The sequence below is a fragment of the Dendrobates tinctorius genome, unplaced genomic scaffold (assembly GCF_039654945.1).
Source record: "Dendrobates tinctorius isolate UK_male_01 unplaced genomic scaffold, ASM3965494v1 ptg000007l, whole genome shotgun sequence".
NCBI classification, from domain to species: domain Eukaryota; kingdom Metazoa; phylum Chordata; class Amphibia; order Anura; family Dendrobatidae; genus Dendrobates; species Dendrobates tinctorius.
In genome coordinates this window covers 3,742,637-3,770,092 of record NW_027361675.1, presented here as the reverse complement: position 1 = coordinate 3,770,092, position 27,456 = coordinate 3,742,637, and the positions used below count along the sequence as shown (strand labels likewise).

General features: G+C 43.4%; 1 protein-coding gene across 1 annotated transcript in view; it reads left to right on the top strand.

The window, feature by feature from the left end:
* Positions 1–27,456, top strand: part of CSMD2 (CUB and Sushi multiple domains 2) — a 1,542,159-nt gene that overhangs the window by 770,458 nt on the left and 744,245 nt on the right. The window lies entirely within an intron of this gene.

Here is a 27,456-nt window from a genome sequence, read left to right as displayed (position 1 = left end):
AGATGATGCCCTTTCGGTTGGTGGAAAGCACAGCTTTCCACGAACTCATGGCCTATGCAGTACCACGCTATGACCTACCCAGTCGCCACTTCTTCTCTCGCAAAGCCATCCCAGCCCTCCACCATCATGTGAAAGACCGCATTGTCCATGCACTCAAGCAGTCAGTGAGAGGAAAGGTGCACCTCACAACTGATGCATGGTCCAGTCGGCATGTCCAGGGCCGTTACGTGTCCATCACTGCGCACTGGGTTAATGTGGTGGATGCAGGGTCCACAGGGGACAGCGGTGGTGGGACAGTGCTGCCTAGCCCACGGTATAGGAAACAGTTGGCTGTAGGCGTTCGACCCTCCTCCTCCTCCAGAAGCGAAAGCTCGTCCACAGAGCGCAGTCGTACGAGCACTCCATCTGCAGCTGCCACTGTTGCACACGATGTGTCCCCCTATCGAGCAGCTAGTGGAAAGCGTCAGCAGGCTGTGTTGCAGATGATGTGTTTGGGCAACAGACACACCGGCGAGGTGCTGGCCGAGTACTTGAAGCGACAAACTGAGTCATGGCTGGGCAGTGTACATCTTGAGGCAGGCAAGGTAGTTAGTGATAACGGCCGTAATTTTGTGGCAGCCATAGCCCTTTCAAAACTCAGCCACATACCTTGCTTGGCTCACACCTTGAACCTGGTGGTGCAGTGCTTCCTCAAAAATTATCCGGAGTTAACAGCCCTGCTCCAGAAGGTGCGAAGACTGTGCGCGCACATCCGCCGGTCGCCTGTACACTCCGTTCGTATGCAGAAGCTGCAGCGATTGCTCCACCTTCCCAACCACCGCCTCATTATCGACATTGCAACAAGGTGGAACTCCACCCTGCACATGGTGGAGCGGCTGTGCGAGCAGAGGCAGGCCATAATGCATTTGTGGGAGGATACACGGCCAGGCACTTTGAGAGCAGACATGGAGTTGACAGGTGTGCAGTGGTCGAAGCTGAAAGACCTCTGTAAAGTCCTTCAGTGTTTTGAGGAATGCACACGGCTGGTAAGCGCAGACGACGACATCCTAAGCATGAGCATCCCACTTATGCGTCTGCTCATGCAAACTTTGACGCACCTTAAGGAGCAGGCGTCTGCAGCCAATGTTGATGAGGAGGAAGAGGAGGAGGGAATCCTTGATGACATTCAGCCATTGTCTGCTCAGGGACCTCTCCTGGACGAGGTGGAGGAAGAAGAGGAGGAGGAGGATGTTGATGGGGATGATTACTTAGGGGAGGAGGATGCATCTCGTGGGGCAAGTGAAAATGTTGGCGTGGCAAGGTCTGGTACAGGGTTTGTGCGTGACTGGAGGAATGTGGATTTGCCAGAAAGTGCTCCTTCAACCAGCACTCGCAGTGCATCATTGACACCAGGAACATTGGCCCACATGTCAGATTATGCCTTGCAGATCCTAAAAAGGGACCCCCGCATTGCCAAAATGATGAACGATGACGACTACTGGTTGGCCAGCATCCTGGATCCACGCTATAAAGGCAAATTACAAAACATCATGCCACAGGAGAACCTTGACCTAATATTGGCTAATAAACAAGCAACTCTGGTAAATCGGTTGCTTGAGGCATTCCCAGCACACAGCAGTGGTGATGGTTCTCACACGAGCCGTACGGGCCAGGGGCAGCTTGGCAGAGGTGTTCGTGGTGCACACAGCAGAAGTGGCGTTGGAGACAGGGGTTTCATGACAATGATGTGGACTGATTTTTCAAATACCGCTCACACAACTGGTAATACTGCATCGATGGAAAGTGACAGGAGACAGCAGTTGTCAACTATGGTTACAAACTACTTTTCCTCCCATATCGATGTTCTCCCACACAGGTCATTCCCCTTTGACTATTGGGCCGCTAAACTGGACACCTGGCCTGAATTGGCCCAATATGCCTTAAAGGAGCTCGCTTGCCCAGCTGCAAGTGTGCTATCGGAAAGAGTCTTCAGTGCAGCTGGATCAATCCTGACAGAAAAAAGGACCCGTCTGTCAACCCAAAATGTGGATGATCTAACCTTCATTAAAATGAACCATGCATGGGTTTCCAGGGATTTTGTCCCACTTTCCCCTGATGACACATAGGGTGACAGAAAAATGGCTTGGTTTGGTCCACCTCTTCCTGGGACTTCACCTATTTCGCCTTTTGAATCAGCTGAATGTCCAACATCAACATATGCCACTTTCTAAAACTCCCTAACTGTGCTGCCTCCCCCCCCATGGCCGGGGTCACCACCTAGCGCACGACACCGTGCGAGTGCCGTTGCCCTGGACAGGTGGGTAGGCCGACTCTTGGGTGCGGGCACTGGCACAGGGTCTCTCATAGTGCAATCAAGTGTCTCTGACGGTGGTGGTGCACACCCGCCGTCAGACACACCACTGTACTATGAGGGGCCAAGTGCCAGTACCGACGCCCACGAGTGGGCCCCCCTTGCTTGGGCAGGGCCCCAGAATTTGCAATCTTTACCTCTCCCTGCTCCTCCGCTGTGTAATCTAGGCCGTCAAATCCATACTGTGCCTGACACCGTCTGAGCCTGCCTCCTGATGTATAGACATATATTTTGAATGTGTACGCTATCCATACATGTTATCCGGGGAAACGGTACCCTTTCTAACCTTTGTGCAATCACGTGCAATCCATACTGGGCCTAACACCGTCTGAGCCTGCCTCCTGAGACATATATGTTGAATGTGTACGCTATCCATACATGTTATCCGGGGATACGGTACCCTTTCTAACCTTTGTGCAATCACGTGCAATCCATACTGGGCCTAACACCGTCTGAGCCTGCCTCCTGAGACATATATTTTGAATGTGTACGCTATCCATACATGTTATCCGGGGATACGGTACCCTTTCTAACCTTTGTGCAATCACGTGCAATCCATACTGGGCCTAACACCGTCTGAGCCTGCCTCCTGAGACATATATTTTGAATGTGTACGCTATCCATACATGTTATCCGGGGATACGGTACCCTTTCTAACCTTTGTGCAATCACGTGCAATCCATACTGGGCCTAACATCGTCTGAGCCTGCCTCCTGAGACATATATTTTGAATGTGTACGCTATCCATACATGTTATCCGGGGGTACGGTACCCTTTCTAACCTTTGTGCAATCACGTGCAATCCATACTGGGCCTAACACCGTCTGAGCCTGCCTCCTGAGACATATATTTTGAATGTGTACGCTATCCATACATGTTATCCCGGGATACGGTACCCTTTCTAACCTTTGTGCAATCACGTGCAATCCATACTGGGCCTAACACCATCTGAGCCTGCCTCCTGAGACATATATTTTGAATGTGTACGCTATCCATACATGTTATCCGGGGATACGGTACCCTTTCTAACCTTTGTGCAATCACGTGCAATCCATACTGGGCCTAACACCGTCTGAGCCTGCCTCCTGAGACATATATTTTGAATGTGTACGCTATCCATACATGTTATCCGGGGATACGGTACCCTTTCTAACCTTTGTGCAATCACGTGCAATCCATACTGGGCCTAACACCGTCTGAGCCTGCCTCCTGAGACATATATTTTGAATGTGTACGCTATCCATACATGTTATCCGGGGATACGGTACCCTTTCTAACCTTTGTGCAATCACGTGCAATCCATACTGGGCCTAACACCGTCTGAGCCTGCCTCCTGAGACATATATTTTGAATGTGTACGCTATCCATACATGTTATCCGGGGATACGGTACCCTTTCTAACCTTTGTGCAATCACGTGCAATCCATACTGGGCCTAACACTGTCTGAGCCTGCCTCCTGAGACATATATTTTGAATGTGTACGCTATCCATACATGTTATCCGGGGAAACGGTACCCTTTCTAACCTTTGTGCAATCACGTGCAATCCATACTGGGCCTAACACCGTCTGAGCCTGCCTCCTGAGACATATATTTTGAATGTGTACGCTATCCATACATGTTATCCGGGGATACGGTACCCTTTCTAACCTTTGTGCAATCACGTGCAATCCATACTGGGCCTAACACCGTCTGAGCCTGCCTCCTGAGACATATATTTTGAATGTGTACGCTATCCATACATGTTATCCAGGGATACGGTACCCTTTCTAACCTTTGTGCAATCACGTGCAATCCATACTGGGCCTAACACCGTCTGAGCCTGCCTCCTGAGACATATATTTTGAATGTGTACGCTATCCATACATGTTATCCGGGGATACGGTACCCTTTCTAACCTTTGTGCAATCACGTGCAATCCATACTGGGCCTAACACCGTCTGAGCCTGCCTCCTGAGACATATATTTTGAATGTGTATGCTATCCATACATGTTATCCGGGGATACGGTACCCTTTCTAAACTTTGTGCAATCACGTGCAATCCATACTGGGCCTAACACCGTCTGAGCCTGCCTCCTGAGACATATATTTTGAATGTGTACGCTATCCATACATGTTATCCGGGGATACGGTACCCTTTCTAACCTTTGTGCAATCACGTGCAATCCATACTGGGCCTAACACCGTCTGAGCCTGCCTCCTGAGACATATATTTTGAATGTGTACGCTATCCATACATGTTATCCGGGGATACGGTACCCTTTCTAACCTTTGTGCAATCACGTGCAATCCATACTGGGCCTAACACCGTCTGAGCCTGCCTCCTGAGACATATATTTTGAATGTGTACGCTATCCATACATGTTATCCGGGGATACGGTACCCTTTCTAACCTTTGTGCAATCACGTGCAATCCATACTGGGCCTAACACCGTCTGAGCCTGCCTCCTGAGACATATATTTTGAATATGTACGCTATCCATACATGTTATCCGGGGATACGGTACCCTTTCTAACCTTTGTGCAATCACGTGCAATCCATACTGGGCCTAACACCATCTGAGCCTGCCTCCTGAGACATATATTTTGAATGTGTACGCTATCCATACATGTTATCCGGGGAAACGGTACCCTTTCTAACCTTTGTGCAATCACGTGCAATCCATACTGGGCCTAACACCGTCTGAGCCTAACTCCTGAGACATATATTTTGAATATGTACGCTATCCATACATGTTATCCGGGGATACGGTACCCTTTCTAACCTTTGTGCAATCACGTGCAATCCATACTGGGCCTAACACCATCTGAGCCTGCCTCCTGAGACATATATTTTGAATGTGTACGCTATCCATACATGTTATCCGGGGAAACGGTACCCTTTCTAACCTTTGTGCAATCACGTGCAATCCATACTGGGCCTAACACCGTCTGAGCCTAACTCCTGAGACATATATTTTGAATGTGTACGCTATCCATACATGTTATCCGGGGAAACGGTACCCTTTCTAACCTTTGTGCAATCACGTGCAATCCATACTGGGCCTAACACCGTCTGAGCCTGCCTCCTGAGACATATATTTTGAATGTGTACGCTATCCATACATGTTATCTGGGGATACGGTACCCTTTCTAACCTTTGTGCAATCACGTGCAATCCATACTGGGCCTAACACCGTCTGAGCCTGCCTCCTGAGACATATATTTTGAATGTACGCTATCCATACATGTTATCCGGGGATACGGTACCCTTTCTCACCTTTGTGCAATCACGTGTAATCCATACTGGGCGTGAGAATGGCTGGCGAGCTGTTAAGCAAGCTACAGCACCTGTGGTTTGCACACGTAAGTTTTTCATTTTTTTAGGAATGACGGTTAGGCCTAATTCCGGAACTGCGGTTGACCTGCACTTACTGGGAAATCATTGTTCGCGGTAATAATTGTAATCAGTGATCCCCATCACTAACATTGTTCAGCGGGTTATCTGCACCTGTAAGCGACAAACGCTGGCCTTTTCAGTGTAGCGCACATGCAGCCACGGACATGTAAGGGCATGACACACCAGTTATTGGCCAATCTCATGTGCCAGAGCCTCACGTGTTCCTCTAGTAAGCCGGACTCGGACCGCGGGGCATGACGGAGTCTCGTTCGTTAACGGAATTAAGCGTGCAATGTGTGCATCTGTTCTGTAGCTGGCATGGTTGAGGTTTCCCAGGTGGAGTCGAATTTAACCGTAGGCTCCACTCCTGGTGGTGCCCTTCTGGACATTCCTTTAAGGTTCAGCTTTGCAACCATACTGCCCACGTAAAACAAACACTTTGCCTTCATGAACACTGTTTGGAGGGTCATGACTCATGGGAATAACGCCGCCCAATCAGTTAACCTGCTAGAGAGATCCTTCGTTGCTCCCAAGCATGACATCACACTCCCTAGGAAGAAGGTAATGCCACTGTGGCGACCGTACTCCTGGGGGCGACACAAGTGCACTGATGCCCAGGTAACTGCTCGATGAATCTGCTGGTACATTGACCCAGACCACTACATTACCCTCGCACGCTACCCGGCCTGAATCTGACCCTGATGAAACTCAGGTTACCCTTCCCATATACAGTTCCATCTTACACGGTGACAAAGAGGAAGCTGCAGATGAAAGTGCAGGTTCGGCCCACCCGCCATCAGACACACCACCGTACTATCAGGGGCCCTGTGCCAGTGCCGTCGCCAACGAGTGGGCCCCCCCTGCTTGCCCAGGATCACAGCACTTGCAAAGTTGAAATACTGTGCAGTGAGATGGAAGATGGGGACGACGAGGAGTCTAGACTAGTACAGGGATTCCCTAGCGAGGTGACTTATTTGATTGTTTTCAATCTTGGGACAGCAATTTTTGGGGAGCACTATACTCTGGAGAATGATAGATGGGGCCCACCATACACTGGAACATTCCAAAGGTGGACATCAGACACTGGAGCAGCATTTACAGGGCCCATTATACACTAGAGCATTAGAAATGGGGCCCATTATGTTTGGAGCATTATTTGGGCCCATAAGACAGTGGAGCTTCATCCATGGGGACCAACATATACTGTAGCATTATGTGGAGCTCATCATATACTGTTTCAAACATTATATGGGACCAATGATTCTGTATGGAGAAATAGATGGGCCTCGTCATGAGATGTAAAAAGTGAAGTATTTTTTATTGTACTATACCGCTATTTCTCTGCCGTATCGGAGCATGATGAGTTGTGGCATGTGTTAAAGGGGCGCTCTTTCGCCCAGGGCACATGAAAACCTACAGCCAGCCCTCCCCCCCCACAACTTTAGCCAAATAACCCCCATTTTTCAGTGCGTAACTTGTATTATGAAGTTAATTAAGGTTGACAAGCTTAAGTAAGAAGAATTGATGCTTTTGGCATTCAAATGGGCACTGTAGGTGTGTTTCTTGTCCTCCTCTCACTGCCGACTTTTATTCCCCATTGACTTACATTGGGTTTCGTGTTTCGGGATGACCCCGACTTTTCCCTATAATCGGACGATCTTGCTCCACCCGACTTTTGGAAAAGTCGGGTTTCACGAAACGAAACGCGACCCTAAAAAACCAAAATTCGCTCAACTCTACTGAGCACTATATGGGTCCATTGTACTGTATGGAGCACTATATGGGGCCATTATACTATATGGTGGGAATTACTGTTGGAGAATCTTACTGTGATGGCATCACCATTCTTTTTTGGGATTGAGGGAGGGGGTACAGTAAGGTCATCATACTGTGCGTGTGGAGGTATTCACTGTCAAGGTATGATACTGTATTTGTGGGCGCTTTTGTTGGCATTATACTTTATAATCTGTTTTATTCAAGGTTTTTTATCCTTTGTTATTACATATTTAAATTAGACCATTAGGCCATATGATTTTTACTTCTCTTAAATCACATATTATATTATTCCAATATTTTATTCTAACATCTATAAATTAAAATGTACTTTGTTTATGGGACAAGCCCCTTAGGTTTGTTTCCATATGAAAAAGTTCATTGTTATATTTGATGAGGAAAAACTCCCTCAATTGTAGACATTTTTGCAATAAATATCAAGGTTGGCTTGCGACTTTGTCCAAGCTTTTAGTTTTGACCCTCTGTATATTTGAGTTTGACATTCCTGATTCTAGTACGATAAAAACATTTTGTTTTGAGACTGAAAAAAAATGACCATGTTTCGGTCATAGATTGCATTGAGAAGGTGATCTCCATTTAAATGTATTTTGTCTCTCTATGCTGGTACTAGAAATTGTTTTTGTTTTATCTGTTTTTCATTGTTTAGTTCCTTTTTGCTTGATGATATTTTTGTGTAAAAATCGAAAATGTTTGTGAAGTGGTTTGTTTACTAAAAGTGATCTGTTTAGAAAAAACTAAGTATTTTGCCTTTGACAAAAGCATTGGCATTGATTCATCATTGCCTTTGCTTATGACTTTTGTTCAATTTGTGCATTCTTTAGTTGAACCCAATTCATTATTCTATTGATACCTTTTTAAGTCTATTTTATATGTGCTCGACTGTTTTGTTATTGTTTTCTGCTTTATGGGCAGAGTCTATCATCTCCAAATGTTTTAGCTTGATTCATCAATAGCGCGCAAAATTTGTTGCAACTTCACTCTAGGTCACGATGGTGTATTTTTCATTAAGCCAGCATTTTGATGCAATTTTTGTATTGTCAAAACAGTTCAAGACAGGATGAAAGTCCATTTTTGACTTTGTGTCAGATTCATGAATTGCATGCACCATTTCCAATCTGTTGTATAGCACTTTCGTGGTCTGCCTCCTTCAGATGTACAAGAGTTTTGCATTTTTTTAAAGTATGATTATTTCTGTCTTGTTGTTGTGATGCTATTTTCTTAGTGATGAAGTGAAAGTGCATGAAGTTGTCATCATGCAAGACCTTAATTTTAACCAAAATGCTTTAGAATATACCGTAGGTATGGTTATTTAATTAAAGAAAACTGACTGCCAAAAGTTTTGATTACAACATAGAGAGTAATTCATTGTTTACATTGCCATACCTTAGTATTTTGTAGCATAACCTCTTGCTTTAATTACTGTACCACATCGACAGGGCATTGAAGCCACTAGGATATTCAAGACATTGTGAGGGATCTTGTTCCATTCCATTTGTAATTCATCTTTATTGCTATGGGTACGGGCCCCAACTCTTCGCCCTAACTCATCCCAAAGGTGGTCTATAGAGCTTAAATCAGGTCATTGACTTGGCCATTGCAACAGGCGAACATTTTTCTTTGCTAAACAATTTTTTATTAAATTGAATGTGTGCTTAGGATCATTGTCTTGTTGGAACTTCCAGTCCCTGCCTACTTTGGTTTTACCATGTGGCAGCATTACATTCTCCTGTATATCCTTGTACATGGTAGCATATTTCCATCAATTTTATGCACAGGTCCAATGGCAGATGCAGAAAAGCAGACCCAAGCCATGACATTACTACCAACATGTTTCACTGTAGGTGTTTGGTATGCTACATCATTACGTTTTCCAATTGGGCGGTAAGTATAGTGCTTGCCATCGCTACCAAACAGTTTGAACTGAGATTCATCTGACAAAAACACCTTAGACCAATCTGTCTCTTTCCCTTGACTGTACTTTTGTAAACTCAAGTCAGATCTTCTGGTTCTTCGCAGAGACAAAAGGTTTCTTCTCTGGAACTTATGCATTAAACCCTACTGCTCTTAGCCATGGCACCACAGCTTGGTGACTCTGATCCAATACTCTTAGTTCATTTTGTGCGAAATCTGTAAAGCACTTTTAGGGACATCAGATACTGACTTTTTTTAATAATGTGATCAACTTTGGAAGAATTTTTTTCGTGGTCGTCCACTTCTAGGTTTGTCACATTCTTTTTCTTTCTTAATTACTGTATATGTGACACTTGGCTCTGAGAACAGTTGAATTCCATAGCTACCTCTTTTTGGCTGTAACCTGACTTCACGCTCAGAATAATAAGCTTCCTCATCAAATTTGTCTTTGTCTTTGTTATGTTTTAACCAACAAACACACACAAAAAAATAATAATAATTTTAGGCAAAATTCTACTACCCATAGCAAAATATGAAAAACATTTGGCCCAGTAAATGTTGAAAACTAACACATAAAGGGATAAAACAATGTCAAACTCAATTGTCATCTTATCGTTGACAAGTTGACAACCATTTGGTTCCGATTTACTAAAATCATCAGAAAAATGGCCACTGTATACCACTTCATGCATGTATGAGCCAGTCCAATCCATAACATAAATAGAGCATATAGGTTTAGGTACTGTACTTTTTATCCACTAGGTTGTGCGACACATCTCCTTGGTAATCCTTCACTTTCTAGTTCATGAACCTTATGCATAAACTACTGTAAATACCAACACAGAAACAAAGCATTTGCAAGAGCTGTAGTGAGGAAAAGGAAACGGAGTGGCATAGCTGAACAATGAAAGACTGAAATGCCATTCAGAACCTGTGAAAACCTGAGTGACAACTATAATATCTGCAATTAGTTACTTTCACCCAAAATGTTTTCCATGTACAGTAGCAGACGAAAATAAAGCAAAAGAGGACCATTTAGATACTTAATGCACATTTCAGTTTAACTACTCTTATTCATTACTCTGCGTTATTATAAGTAATACAGTATGTAGAATAATAAAGGGTAATGCTTAAGAGACAAGGAAAAGCTGGCTACCTAATTACAGGTAAGATTTTTTGCTTCTTTTGTATTTTATCACTGTTCTAACGAAACAATGAAGAATGTGAAAAATCAATAACAATATTTGGAAAAATACAGAATTGTAAATAGCTAGACCAGAAATTTGTCCTTAAATTGAATAAATACTGTCCTTAAATAAACCTAGCATATGAGCAACCTCCTCACCTTGCTCAGTCGGATAAAAATTTCATTTGAGAGCTGTAATTTTACGTGGGCATCAGAATTTTATGTGTTTTGTTGACCTGAGTAAACTAGATGTCTGAAGGATCCACAAATCATTCTCAAATGTCAAGTGACAAGAGTATTCCAACTGCATTACATCTGTGAAATGCAAGTTACTGCATCTTAACACGGAAATGTGATTGTCAGTCACTTCTCTCATGAAACAATATGCAATTTATTCTCATTCATTTAGTTGTCTGCGACATATCATATTGTAGACTGTGAGCCCTCTTGGGTTGGGTTCTCTCTCCTTCTGTACCAGTCAGTGACTCATTTTGTTCAAGATTATTTAACTTGTTTTTTATTATGTATACCCCTTTTCACTTGTAAAGTGCCATGGAATAAATGGCGCTATAAAATAAGTAATAATATAAATATTAAGTTTACTAAATCTAATGAATAGATGGAAGATGTGACTTGAACAAAAAAATATTTTGGAATTTGTCTAGTCCGTCCACCCTTCCTTCCGTCCTCCTTTCATTCCTTTCTCCCTACCTCCATCACTTCCTTCCTTCCTCCCTCCTTCTCTCCCATTCTCCCTTTCCCAGTCTCTCTATCACTTCTGTCCTTCCTTCTTTCCTTCCTTCCTCCCATCTTTCTTTTATTCCTCCCATTCCTCGTCCCTCCCTCCTTTCATTCCTTCTTTCCTCCCTCCCTTCCCTACCTCCCATTCCTCCTTCCACCCTCCCTTTCCTAGTCCCTCCCTTACTTCTGTTCCTCCTTCCTTCCTTCTTTACTTCCTTCTTCCCTTCTTTCTTTTATTCCTCCCTTTCCTCATCCCTCCCTCCCTTCATTCCTTCTTTCCTCCCTCCCTTTCCTTCTCCCTTCCTTCCGTCCTTCCTTACTCCCTCCCTTTCCTCCTCCCTCTCTTCCCACTTCCTTCCTTTCCCTTCCTTCCTTTCTTAGTTTCTTACTTCCTCCATTCCTTCCTCCCATTCTTCATTACTTCCTTCCTCCCTCCTGCCCTCCCTTCCTTCCTTCCTCACCACTGCACCATTTCAGTTGGTCACACTCATTTAGCTGGAAGAGGAGCAAATTTTGTATCGCCATGTCCCTAAAAGTCCAGTCTACAGAATTATAAAAATAACCTAAATGCTAAACCCCGTAGAGTGAAAAAAGGTTAACATGCAAGAATTGCTTTTTTTTCAGTCAATACACTTCCAGAAAAAAAAAACAGTAAAAAGGAATCAAAATGACATATGTACCCCAATTTGGTATCAATGAAAATGTCAGCTTGCAAAATATAAACCCTCTACTCCATCCATTAAAAAAATAAAAAAGATATACTATATTTTTCAGATAAGACATACTTTTTTTCCTCAGATTTGGGGGAAAAATGGGGGGTGCATCTTATAATGCGGATATACCTTACATACTGCAGTGGAGTAGAATCCCAAGGTCGCTGCTGGAGGAGGCAAGAGTGAAGCGTTCCTGCAGGTCGCAGGCTGGGATGAGGGGGTGTTCCGATGTGCGCCGCTGTGGGTGTTCAGTGGTGAGGGTGCATTGCCGACATTTTGTATAAGCCCAGAGCCCCCACACTTACATGGTTTACTGTGTGGTGAACTCCAGGAAAATGGCTGCCGGGGGAGGCACATGTGCAGATGGAGATCTCGGCACCAAGATCTTGGGATGACCAAAGTACAATGGTTAAAATAGAGAAAGGCTCTGTATCATAATGTTTCACATTCATATGATGTTTCACATTCTTCTTTCCTGTAAACTGACTATCCATTCACATGCTGAAAATCATATTCATGTCACCTATCGGTGATATTCAACTCCTATTTACTTGTTTCAAGTCATCCTGTTTGGCGTCTTTTTAACTCAGCTATCAGCTTCATTGGTTTAGTTCTGAGATTTTCACAACATTTTAGCAACAGTACCTACAGGAAGTCTAAGTTAGTCAGAAATTCACCTTGTGTCTGGCTTTGGCTCAGCCATAGTATGGCAGTGTGCATGAGCCCCAATGTTTGTAAGAGATCAATACGGGAGGCAAGGTCTGTTATGATCTTACTGGTAATAATAATTAAGAAAACTTGGACCACAGAGGGGGACCTGGACCTACCCAAACTAGAGAAGGATAGCGAGCAGGGTCTGTGGCAGCTGAGCCTGTGGACAAGATGGTGACATGCAGAACTAGATAATAGTCCAGGTTCATCTGGCACGGGCATACTAGGAGGGCCTCTCTCTCAGGCCTCAGGCATAGCACAGACTCAGCTGGAGAACATCAGACACTGACCTTGGACAGACTTCAGACGATGGCCGGGGGTCATCATGGGTTAATGCAGTCCAGGGTCATCTGGCATGGGCATACTAGGAGGGCCTCTCTCTCAGGCCTCAGGTGTAGCACAGGCTCAGCAGGAGAACATCAGACACCGACTTAGGATAGATGTCATCATATGGTAGAACTGGTGGAACATCAAAACACAGGCAGGACACAGGAAGCACAGGATCAGGAACACTGGTGTGGCAAGTCAGGTCATCGGCTTGTCAGATCCAGGCAGAACCGACACCGGAGAACAAGGCTGGAGACTCCCAGGAACACGAAAGAGGAGTCCATCCAGGAACAGTCGCGACTGACTCTGGAACACAGACTGGACAACCAGGACCACATTCCGGGCATCAGGACATGGGCAGGACATTTGGACACAGACTGCACATCGGGACTTAGGCTGGACATTGGGACACAGGCTGGACATTGGGACACAGACTTGAACATCACGACACAGGCTGGACATTGGGGACATTGGCAGGACATAGTGAAGCGATCATCAGATTCCAGACATAGGTACGACCCTCAGGCACCAGTCAGCAATCATCAGGCTCCAGCCAGTGAACGCCAGACTCCGGACATTGGACACAACGTCCAGGCACCAGGCAGGGGTAGTTAGGCTCCGGGCACCAGACAGCGGTCGCCGGACATCGGACACAATCTCAAGGCACCAGGTAGCGATCATCAGGCTCCAGGCTGTGGTCGTCAGACTCCGGACATGGGACCTAGGAAGGAACTCAAGTGGGATGGTGCAAGCACTGCCAGATAGGACCGGAACTGGATGGAGCTAGCACTGCATAACAAGCTGAGCACAGCGTAGTAGACGCTCAGCAAAAACACCGGACTCCATCTTCAAAAGACAAATAAAGGAATCGGGGTACAGAAAAATAGCATATTACCAATGGATAAAATAAACTCCTTGTCCATTATTAATGCAAGGAGTCTCCAACATTTCCTCTTTACTGATGAGTCAAAGTTTGAAATATTTGGCTTTAGGCTATGTGCACACGTTGCGGTTTTTTAGCGTTTTCGCGGCGGTTTTAAACGTGCGATTTTGCCGCGAAAATGCGAAAAATAAGCATCCCACGCAATCCTGTGGGATTCCGCAATGTGCTATTGCTGCATTTTTTTCCACGGTGGAATCGCTTCGCGGTAAAAAGTGCAGCATGCTCATTAATTAAGCAGAATCACGGCGATCCTGCACCCATAGGATTGCATTGTTCCGCTTACTTTCCGCATGTGGCAGTGCCCACCATGCGAAAAGTAAGCAGAACATTTGCGGATGGTACCCACAGTCTGGAGGAGAGGAGACTGTCCTCCGGGCTTTGGGTACCATATCCCTGTAAAAAACTAGAATTAAAATAAAAAATATTGTTATTCTCACCTTCCGGCATCCCGCGCAGCCTTCCCGGCTCTCTCTACGCTCCCGGTCCCAGTTATCCTTTGCGAGAATGACCGCAATGACGTCGAGATCTCGCGGGAGTGCGACGTCTCGCGGTCATTCGCGATGACGTCGCGGGAGCGCGACGTCTTGCGGTCATTCGCGCAAAGGATTACTGGGACCGGGAGCATGGAGAGAGGCGGGAAGGCTGCGCGGGATGCCGGAATGTGAGAATAACAATATTTTTTATTTTTTTTATTATTTTTTACATTTTATCTTTTACTACTGACGCTGCATAGGCAGCCTCAGTAGTAAAAAGTTGGTCACACTAGTCAAACACTATGTTTGACGAGTATGACCAACCTGTCAATCAGTTCTCCAAGCGATGCTCCAGATCGCTTGGAAAACGCTAGCATTTTTCAAGCTAATTATGCTTGCAAATTGCTAGCTTTTCCATGGGAAAATCGCGGGAATTTAAAATGCGATTTTCCTGCGGAATGGAATTCCGGAATTCTCGCGGTAACTTCCACGAGAGTTCCGCTACGTGTGCACATAGCCTTAATGGAAGGCTGTTTACCGAATGGATTGAGAATGGTACAATATTGAGTATTTGCAGGCAACAGTAAAACATGGTGGAGGTTCTTTGCAAGTTTGCTGCTTTAGTAAGTGGAATAGGAAATTTGGTCAGTGTTGAAAAATACAGGCAGTTACTTATCAATCATGCAATACCATCAGGGAGGCTCGAAATTTATTCTGTAGTAGGACAATGACTCCAAAAATTTTGCATATGTCATTAAGAACTATAATTAGAAGTTTATTTAGTGTAGATAAGAACAAATAATTCTGGAAGTGACGATACAGCCCTAATAGAGCTCTGATCTCAGCATCATCAAGTTCGTCCTGGATTACATGAGGAGACAGTAGGATTTGCGAAAGCCTACATTTACAGACAATCTTTGCTTAATTATCTAAGATGGTTGGATAAACTTCCTTGCTGATTTCCTTCAAAAACTCCATGCAAGTGTACCAAGAAAAATTGATGCTCCCACGTCATTTTGAAAGCAAAATGTGTTCACCAGAGATGGGTGGACCCATGGATGTTTGAGTCTGTCGTGTTTGGCCAAACTTTGTAAAAAAATTCAGTTTTGGTACTAGAACAGTACCTGAACTTGATTTTGATGCCGAACGAATGGGGGGCCTGAATTCCCACGATGTCCTCTGTGTGACAGCATTGGAAACACTGGCTCTGAGCCGATGGTAGCCTTACTGAAGTCAACAACAGTGACAGCCGCTGGGTATTGCCGTTCCCACAATCTGAAACAGATCACAACGTATAAACCAGCAAACAAACAGCTGTGACCAGCGATGACAAATTTAACGCCGGTTGATGACTACTATTGTCATCAGCATCTCCTGCTCTCGCTGATAGCATCAAGAACAGGCAACGCTGATGAGAGTAATCACCAGCTGATGCCTGTGCATAATGGCAGCTTTAATGCTATCCAAAGAGAAAGAAGAAGATGAAAGTGGATTACTTTGTGGGACCATTTTATTAATAAATTGTTGAATGAGGGCTAGTGTGGGGGAGTCTTTATTCAAATAAAGTTTTTTTTCTGTGTGTGTATTTCTTTATTTTTACTACTGGGTTAGTAATGGGGGTGTCTGACTGATGCCCCTCCATTACTAACTCTAAAATCAATTACCCAAATTATCATCACACTAAGGCAAGAGCTGAGAATTGGAAAATCAGGTAGAGCTGAAGTTAAGCGCCAGAATTGGTGCATCAAATATGAAACTCCACTTCTGGAGTGGCTGTAGGCTATTTGTAGGTTGGGAATGGCCCAATAACCATGGGCATTTCCAGCCTATTAATACCAGCCTGCAGCTGTCTGCTTCCCCTTAGCTGCTTATTAAAGATAAGGGGATCCCATGCAGTTTTTTCTTTTATTTATTATTAATAAATACATGAAAAATACTAATAAATGAATGAAAAAACAACTTGAGGTGCCCTCTATTTTTAATAATCAGCCAAGGGAAAGCAGACAGCTTTGAGCTGGTTTTATTATTCTGGGAAGGGGCCAATATCCATGGATCTTAACAACATTCATGTATGTGGCATTTCAGGGGTAACTTTAGGCTGGTCTTATTAGGCTTGGAAGGGGAAAATACCCATAGACCTTCCCAACTTATTAATATTAACCCCCAGCTGTGTGTTTTGCCTTAGCTGGTTATTAAAAATAGAGTGACCCCAGATCATTTTTGAGGCCCCCAGAAAAGGAAAAGCAGACAGCACGGGGCTGATATTAATAGATTCAGAGGGTCCATGGATATTGGCCCTTTCACAGCATAAGATCAGCTCACTCATGGACTCATATTGTTATTTTCATTCATTTATTTCTTAGTATTTTTCATTTATATATTTTTAATAAATAAACAAAAAATGGCATGGGGTGCCCCCTATTTTGATAACCAGTCAAGGTAAAGCAGGCAACTGGGGGCTGGTATTCTCAGGCTGGGAAGGAGCCATGGATATTTGCCCTCCCCATCCTAAAAATGGCAGCCCACAGCCACCCTTAAAAAGGCGCATCCATTAGATGCATCAATTCTGGCAATTTCCCTGGCGTTTCCCACTTGCCCTTGGGCATTGACAAGCGAGGTAACATTTTGTAGTTGATATCAGCTGTGTAATGTCTGCTTATATCAAGGCCAGAGGTTAGTAATGGGGTGGGGTCTATTAGACGCCCTCATTACTAACCCGGTAAATGAGCAGTTAAAAAAATTCAGACACACAGGAAAAAATACTATCTCAAAATGAGACTCCATAGAATTTGATGGGCATTGTGGGACATTTCACTTTTGGATTACTGTCGGAACGTCCTGGATTTATTTTTAATGAACAAATGGGTAAACAAGGGAGTGTGGGGGTGTCTTTATTCAAATAAAATATTTGTTTTCCGTGTGTCTGTTTATATTTTAACTACTCACTGGTTTAGTCTGATAGATGCCACCTCATTACTAACCTTTGGGCTTTATGTCAGCGGACAATACACAACTGACATCAATCCCTAAATATTACTCAGCTTGCCAACGTCTCAGGGCAAGTGAGAAGATACGACTTTTCCGGGGCTGCTGCAGGCTGCCATTTTTAGGCTGAAGAGGGCCAAATATCCATGGACCTTCCCAGTCCCATGCAATTTTTGTAAATTAATTATTTAAATAATTAAAAAAACAGCATGGGGGCAATTCTATTTTGGATAACCAGCCATGATAAAGCAGACAGATGAGGGCTGTACCTGAGCATGTTATCAATAATGTAATGGACCGTCTTTTCTTTTTTTACATGCTGTGTCGGCCAATAACAGCCATGCCAATACTGCCAATACTGTAAAAGCCAACAAAGGAAAAGTATGTTGATTGGCCGCACTGCAACCTTTCAACAAGCTTTTTTCGGGCTGACCAACCTGAACAGTAACATGGACTTCGGTGAGAAGTCTTTGTTCGGAGCTAGTGCATGGTTCGCCCATCACTAGTGGTCACACCAAATATTGTTTTGATTTATTTTTTGTTAACTCACTTTGCATTTTGTAATTGATAAAAACAAATTATTAACACTTCTATTTTTGAAAGTGTTCTTAATTTGCTCTTTCAACACCAGCCCAAAACTTCTGAATATTACTGTACATGTAGATCATGATGGATTGTAATTAGGCTGAGTTTTATAACACCTCAATAAAAGATTTGCAAATGTTTAACATCTTCATTGGTGTCATTAATTGAAAATTCCAACTAATTAAGTCCGAAGGGAAGAAATGATTGATTTGCTGTTTGTTGAAGAGGAGCAGGAATCTGCCAACAGTCACTTTGCTTCTGGCATTTTTCCTATGGTGACATTTTTTTAGGCTTTGTTTTAGCATTTTCAGTCAGAACAGTAAGTGATAAACTACACTTCTCTCCAGCCTGTCAAAGACTTTCCAACGCAGTTTTCACCAACATAGTCTATTTTTAATAGCAGCACAGTATGACACAGAACAGAATTATTTAAACGGCTTTACATTGACATTTCCTAGAAATTGATTTTTTATTTCAGTTTTTCTTATTGAGTATAAGCACATTAAGGAAGAATGCTTAATTTACTGTATAGCTTTTGCTATTGACAAGTCATTGCTTTTGATATTTAAAGAGAATCTGTCATTTTTTCTAATATGTGTTTTAGTAAACACTTGCATTTCCCATAAGATACCAATTCTGTATCGTTTTCTTAGAACTTTGCATTGTGCACTTCTGTTATTCCTGAAAGTGTATAAATAAATTAACCATTTGTAAGGTGGTGTTTGGGTTGTAGGTTGCTTCTTTAAATACAGTTTTTAGGATACAGTTACTCTTGGTGGAAGATTCCAACTCAAGGATGATGGTAATACAGTACAGGCATACAGAAAAGACAGTTCAACAGACAGTATAACATGTCTAATCCTGTCAGTTCCTCTTACTCTGGAATCAGTATCCTTGCCATCTTTGTTGTGGCAAATCTCTTCAGTTGTAAAATGCAGAATACAAAGTAAAGGTACTGTCACACTTAGCGATGCACCAGCGATCCCGACCAGCGATATGACGCGGTCAGGATCGCTGGTACATCGCTAAGTGGTCGCTAGTGAGCTGCCACACAGGCAGATCTCACCAGCGACATCGCTGGGGACGGGGGTCGCTACTTACCTGTCACACTAGGCGATCCTGCATCCTCCCACCCGGCTCCACGCTCGTCACTCGTCTCTCCACAGGAAGCGCTGCAGGAAGCTGACGACGAAAAACAGTGCAGCCTGTTCTCGCGCGATCAGGGATAACCAGCGGGGGAGCGGTCGGAGTTAAGTATCACACACAGCGATATCGCTAGCAATATCGCTATAACGTCACAAGTTATAGCGATATTGCTAGCGATATCGCTTAGTGTGACAGGCCCTTAACTGTTGTGAACTCCTCACCCCTCAGGAGTAGCTATACTTGAGCTACTTGGTGGATGCACTCTTCACTAACAGAAATAAGCCTCCGCTCTCCTCCTTACTATCAATACTCTTTCTCAATAATTTAAGTACTCTCATGTAGGATGGTTGATCTCTCTTACCTGGAACACGCTGCACAGATAGTAATACAATATGAAACTCTTTCCATGCTCCTCTATGAGCCTCTCCAGTTCTGGAGTAGCACACCATATACCGTGTTTTTTGGACTATAAGATGCTCCGGACCATAAGACGCACCCTATATTTTCAGAAGAAAAATAGGGGAAAAAATTAATGCGTCAAATGAGGGTCCATCTTAGAGTCCAAAATATTCAGCTTACCTGGGTGGTAGGGTGTGATAGGGAGCTCTGGAGGAGCAGGGTCACAGGAGGTGTTGGGTGGTCTGGCTCATCCCAGGCTGGTGCAGCAGGTTCGGTGGTGCGGGGGCTCCACCATTTTGTGAAAGCCCCCACACATCCATCCCAGGCTGATACGAGGCAGTTTGGCAGATGATCAGTGGTGCAGGGGCTCCGCCGGCATTTGTGGAAATCACAGAGCCCAGAACATCCATCCTGGGCTGAGGCACATCTCTTTTGCAGATGATCGGTAGTGTGGGGGCTTCACAAAAGGCCGGAGCCCCCACACTTCCATTGCTGTAATGATCCTGAGGAGTTGGTCTTCATGAAAATGGCCGCCGAAGGCAGCACATGCGCAGAATGATATCTCAGGCGGCCATTTTCATTTTCAAGATCAACTCATCAGATTCATTACAGCAGTGGAAGTGCGGGGGCACCACCGATCATCTGCAAAAGTGGCACGCACCAGCCCGGGTGGATGTGCAGGGGCTCCAGGATTTCCAGAAATGCCTGCAGAGCTCCCGCACCACTGATCATCTGTCAAACTGCCGCACATCAGCCTGGGATGTGTCTCCTGGTAAGTGTATCCCGACCATAAGACACCCCCCCATTTTCCCCAAAAATTTTTGGGGAAAAAAATGCGTCTTATGGTCCGAAAAATACGGTATGCTGAGTACTACTCACTCCCACTTGCTAATCATGAAGGACACACTTCTGTTGTGTCACACAGATTACACTTCAGTCTGGTTGCTTGGTTTTCATATGTCTGTAATCTACTGGTGGGAAAAATTAACCACTTGTGGTTGTCAGCAGTGTTACTGGTTGGATCGTTGTGGCACCAACCCTATACCACCCCCTGTTCTACCCCTATAAACCAGTAAGTTGGTGCATAATACTAAAGGACACAATGCAGCTTTCACCTACAAGTAGTATCCTGCTTAATTGACTATGGCATTTTTGCAATATATTTTCACTTAGTTATGTAGCAGTCACCAAATTGTCACACAATTTGAAGCACATCTGTTGCACATTAGTCCTAGAACTCACATAATTCAATGTCAATAGCAACCATTAACACAGTGCGTAACTAACTGAAACAGCATGATGCATCCTAACAATAAGACATTGTGGTGGATACGCAGCAGGTATAACTCGACATACAATAGAATATTACATGGCATAACTGTGACATTTGCATAACAATAAAACAACTTGGTTAACCAGGTGGCATCTCCATTCCAACAGGGTTAATGACAACTTTTAGAAACCGGTGAATGATTTATCAGCCACACAGTTCAGAACTTAACACTTGGGTTAAGGTGGCTTGAGCCCTTATTCATTGTAAGATGGAAGAAAATATTCAATCTACAACATTTTGACAGTGTCAGTGCTTATTGGACAGTGGTCAGACAGTGCATACAATTATCATTGTATTCACATATTTCTAGGAAGGAAAACAGAGCAAGGCATGTCACAAACTTCTGAGAAAAGGTGCTCCAGTATTCTTAATCTATGGAGAATGCAATTATTATTATTATTATTATTATTATTATTATTATTATTAATAGAAAGAAAAGGCAGCACTCACCATACCGGTCGTGATTCTTTAATCAAAGGGGATTAAAACATAGCGGCGGGTAGAAGAGGTGGAGACAATGACAGGACTACAGTCATTTCACGCTACAAGCTCTTCCACGGGTCCAATTATTATTTAATGCAGATATGTTAGAACTTGTGAAAACTATAGATCTAGAATGAGACTATTGCCATTAATACTAGTTTCTTTCCTGACATACTTTAGATCACAATGAAGCTTGTATATTTGATTCTTGCTTTTAAATAGTATTTATATTGACTTGTTTTTAAATTCATAAAGAGTTAAAGTGCTTGATGCTACTGAATTCAGCTTTGCTAGGATTTTTGTCTGTTCTGACCAATTTGCACACTAAATGATAACACGAAGCCCTGGCTAGAGGCTATGCCATCCTTTAGAGGCTTCTGTGAAAACAGTATGGCAGGGATAGGCCTTAGGCTTCTTCCTGTGGTGGAGAATGCTGATAATGCACAACTCTCAAGTCACTGAGGTGGCGATCAGCAAACTTGACTTTATAAGAACCCTACAGATACATATATCCCACAGAACATACCACTCATAAGTCATCAAGTAAGGAAAAATAAGCAAATAGTTAAAGGAAAAGTAATGAAAGAAATGAAAGAATGTGCATGAAAAGTAGAACTTCTAAGGCCTGGTTTTAAAGGCTGGGCTGTGACTCTGGTTATATATTGTGTTGCTTTCTGTCATTTTGTATCATTTTTACATAATGATCTTTTTGTATCTTTTTTGTTTTGCCATCTGTGTATTTTTAAGCTGGAAAACAAAACCTTTCAAAAGTCATGTAAAACTCTTACATATACAGTGGATACGTAAAGTATTCAGACCCCTTTAAATTTTTCACTCTTTGTTTCATTTCAGCCATTTGGAAATTCAAAAAAGTTCATTTTTTTTCTCACTAATGTACACTCTGCACCCCATCTTGACTGAAAAAAATAAAAAATGTAGAAATTTTTGCAAATTTATTAAGAAAGAAAAACTGATATATGGTCATAAGTATTCAGACCCTTTGCTCAGTATTGAGTAGAAGCACCCTTTAGCTCTAGTACAACCATGAGTCTCCTTGGGAATGATGCAACAATTTTTTCACACCTGGGTTTGGGGATCCTCTGCCATTCTTCCTAGCAAATCCTCTCCAGTTCCATCAGGTTGGATGGTGAATGTTGGTGGACAGCCATTTTCAGGTCACTCCAGAGATGCTCAATTGGGTATAGGTCAGGGCTCTGGCTGGGTCAGTCAAGAATAGACAAAGAGTTGTTCTGAAGCCACTCCTTTGTTATTTTAGCTGTGTGCTTAGGGTCATTGTCTGGTTGGAAAGTGCATCTTCGGCCAAGTCTGAGGTCCAGAGCACTCTGGAAGAGGTTTTCATCCAGGATATCTCTGTACTTGTTTCCTTCAATGGCACCAATCGTCCTGTCCCTGCAGCTGAAAAACACCCCCATAGCACGATGCTGCCACCACGATGTCTCACTGTTGGGATTGCATTGGACAGGTGATGAGCAGTGCCTGGTTTTCTCCACACATACTGCTTCGAATTATCACCAAAAAGGTCTAGCTTTGTCTCATCAGACCAGAGAAACTTATTTCTCATAGTCTGGGAGTCCTTCATGTGTTTTTTAGCCATCTCTATGCGGGCTTTCATATGTCTTGCACTGAGAAGAGCCTTCCGCCGGGCCACTCTGCCATAAAGGCCCGACTGGTGGAGAGCTGCAGTGATAGTTGACTTTGTGAAACTTTCTCCCATGTCCCTACTGCATCTGTGGAGCTCATCCACAGTGATCTTGGGGTACTTCTTTACCTCTCTCACCAAGGCTCTTCTCCCACGGTTGCTCAGTTTGGCTGGATGGCCAGGTCTAGGAAGCCTTCAGGTGGTCCCAAACTTCTTCCATTTAAGGATTATGGAGGCCACTGTGCTCTTTAGGAACCTTGAGTACTGAAGAAATTCTTTTGTAACCTTGGCCAGATCTGTGCCTTGCCACAATTTTCTGAGCTCCTTGGCCAGTTCCTTTGACCTCATGATTCTCATTTGGTCTGACATGCACTATGAGCTGTGAGATCTTATATAGACAGGTGTGAGCCTTTCCAAATCAAGTCCTATCAGTTTAATTAAACACAGCTGGACTCCAATGAAGGAGTAGAACATCTTAAGGAGTATTACAAGGAAATGGACAGCATGAGACTAAAGGCCCCGTTACACATAACGATGTCCCAGCGATCCCACCAATGATCCGACATGGATGGGATCGCTGGGACATCGTTAGGTTGATCGCTGGTGAGCTGTCACATAGACAGCCCCTCCAGTGATCAGGACCAGTGAGCAAGCTGATTTCCAATGTAAACAGCGGGTATCTAAGAGCCGCTGTTTACCCTAGATACCAGCGTGCACTGGTATCTAGGGTAAAAAGTGGGTATCCATGCGGCTCTTAGTTACCCGATGTTTACGTTGGAAACCAGAGTCCAGCGTCGCTGATCGCTGGTCTCTCGCTGCCACACGCAGGGATGCGTGCTGGCCAGCGGGAGACCAACGATCAAAAAATGGCCCAGGACGATCGTGCACGATCAGCGATACCCGGCGGGGGGGTGGTTGCTGATCCCCATCACACAGCGATATCGCTGGAGCGATCGCTGATGCGTCACAAAGTCAGCGATCTCGCTAGTGATCTCGCTGTGTGTGACGGGGCCCTTAAATATGAGTGTCTGAGCAAAGGGTCTGAATACTTATGACCATGTAACATTTCAGTTTTTCTTTTTTAATAAATTTGCAAAAATGTCTACATTTCTGGGGGTTTTCAGTCACGATGGGGTGTAGAGTGTACATTAATGAGAAAATAATGAACTTTTTTGAATTTACCAAATTGCTGCAATGAAACATAGAGTGAAAAATATAAAGGAGTCTGAATATTTTCTGTACCCACTGTATATTTTTCTAAACAAAAGTTCTGTGACAGGGTATTTTAACATGAAATGTCATTGCAATTTCAGCAAAATATATACATATAAAAGACTCTGCAGCAGGTGATTCTCACAAAATTAGAATGTCATCAAAAAGTTAATTTATTTCAGTTCTTCAATATAAAATTGAAACTCACATATTATATGGAGTCATTACAAACAGAGTGATAGATTTCAAGTGTTTATTTCTGATAATGTTGATGTTTGTGACTTACAGCCAATGAAAGCCCAAAAGTCATTATCTCAGTAAATTAGAATACTTTATAACACCAGCTTGAAAAATGATTTTAAAATCCGAAAAGTTGGTGTACTGAAAAGTATGTTCAGTAAATGCACTCAATACTTCTTTTGCATCAATCAATTCATCATTACGGTGTGGCATGGAGGCGATCAGCCTGTGGCACTGATGAGGTGTTATGGAAGCTCAGGTTGCTATGATTGCAGCATTCAGCTCATCTGCATTGTTGGGCATGGTGTCTCTCATCATCCTCTTGACAATATCTCATAGATTTGCTATGGGGTTAAGGTCAGGCAAGTTTGCTGACCAATCAAGCAAAGTGATATTTTTATTTTTAAACCAGGTATTGGTACTTTTGGCAGTGTGGACAGGAGCCAAGTCCTGCTAGAGGATGAAATTTCCATCTCCAAAAAGCTTGTCGGCAGAGTGACACATGAAGTGCTCTACAATTTCCTGGTAGACGGCCGTGTTGACTTTGGGCTTGATAAAACACAGTCGACCTACAACATCAGATGACATGGCTCCTCAAATCATCACTGATTGTGGAAACTTCACACTAGACCTCAAGCAGCTTGGATTGTGTGCCTCTCCACTCCTCCTCCAGACTCTGGGACCTTGATTTCCAAACGAAATGTAAAATTTACTTTCATTTGAAAACGACTCCTTGGACCACTGAGCAACAGTCATGTTTTTTTTCTCCTTGGTCTAGGTAAGGCGCTTCTGGCATTATCTATTGGTCATGAGTGGCTTTACAGAAGGAATGCAGCACTTGTAGTCCAGCTGCTGGATACACCTGTGTGTGGTGGCTCTTAAAGCAATGACTCCAGCAGCAGTCTTCCCAAATCTTCCCAAAAGGTTTGCATGGCCTTTCCTTAACAATCCTTTCAAGGCTGTGGTTACCTGGTCGCTTATGCACCTTTTTCTAGCGCATTTTTTCTTTCCACTCAACTTTCCATTAATATGCTTGAATACAGCACTCTGTGAACAACCAGCTTCATTATCAATGACTCCTTATGGAGTGTGTCAATGACTACCTTCTGGACATCTGTCAAATCAGCAGTCTTCCCCATGATTGTGGAGCCTACTGAAACAGGGACCTTTTAAATGCTTAGGAAGCCTTTGCAGATGTTTTTGTTAATTATTCTAATTTACTGAGATAATGACTTTTGGGTTTTCATTGGCTGTAAGCCATAATTATCAACATTAATAGAAATAAACACTTGAAATAGATCTGTAATGACTCTATATAATATATGAGTTTCACGTTTGGCACTGAAGAACTGAAATAAATTAACTTTTTGATGATATTCTAATTTTGTAGGAAGCACCTGTATTCAAACATAGGGATATAAAGGTCGGTTTCATTAAGATTGTATATAACAAAAAAAAGTTCTCCTATTAGCTGCTGCAATGACATCATGTCTGCTAAATATGACCACTGCAGTCAATCACTGGCCTCACTGGCCTTAGTTGAGTGATGGTGAGGGAGCTGGCACCAAACTGCTGTGATTAGGGTAATGTAGAAATGACATCACCATTTCAGCCCTGTAAAACAAGAATGGGGAAAGGAGTGAAGAGGCAATGAATTCAACAGGTTAGTAATTCTTTTGTTACTAATTAGCACTACTTGCCTTTGATCTGCTTTTTTTCAACCTTGGAAACCTTCAACCTTCTTTGAATTTAGATGCGTTTAAAACAAGTCCAGGTTTTGTAATTGTTTTTTCCATGTGGAACATTTAATAGCCACCAAATTGATAAGTGCAGAAACATGTCTGTCTCTTTGAGCTGATGTTGAGGCATAGTTTTAAGACATAAACCAATAAGCTGGAGTTATATGAACATTGTCACATGAGACCATAGCTTCTAGTGTTTCTCCATCAGCATCAGCAGCTTGGATTATCACTTGTCAGACTTGTTTCCTACTGCTTCTAGTTGTTATTCCAGGAATTTCTGTATGTACATCAGGAATCTTAGTGTCATCACAGACTAACAGATGCAATTATTCTGTATATTTTTTCATAAATTCCCAGCCTAAAAGTCCATTTATCCTGGATTAAACATTAATAGATGTTTAAAAAAAGTATTTTTAAAGTCCTTTTTTAATATGCAATTTACCTTTTGACTAGTCGATGGGTCGCTTGTTTCCCCAGACTAGTGTGATGTCACGAGTGACTGGATACACCGCCTCCAGCAGGGCGAATTTCTATAACACCCTATTGCTCCCAGCAACAGAGTACAACACCAAAGTTCAGCTTCACCCCTGAAGCTCCACACCTGAATTCAGCTTCCACCTGAAGCTATTACACCAGAGCTCCCCTGAGCTGCCAGGAACTCCTCTCTGTAGCTCCTTCCTTCACCAGACTTGGTTGGAAATGAGCAATATCACCAACAGTGAGTGAGACCACCTGCAACTCCTTTATAGGTAGGAGCCAGGGAATCACACCTGCTTCATAATCACGTGCAATAACACTAGCAGCCACCGGGGGCAACAAAACTAAAGTAACCAGAGTGTAATGACTCTAACGGCCACCGGGGGCAAAACTAGAACTGAAACAACCACAGTGTAATGACCCTAATGGCCACCGGGGGCAAAACTAACTTTAAGCAAACAGCTTAAAAGAAAAAAAAAACGTTACTTGTGCAAAATCTGTCATAATCCTACCTGGATCATGACAACTAGTTGTGCCACTCAGCGTGTTATTATGCCCCTGTAGGTGTGATAACATAATTTGCAAGAACAGGCATTATCGATAGCTCCCTGCAAATCTTGAACATGCACACAACTTTCTTTCCTACACGTCATTGCACCTCTGAT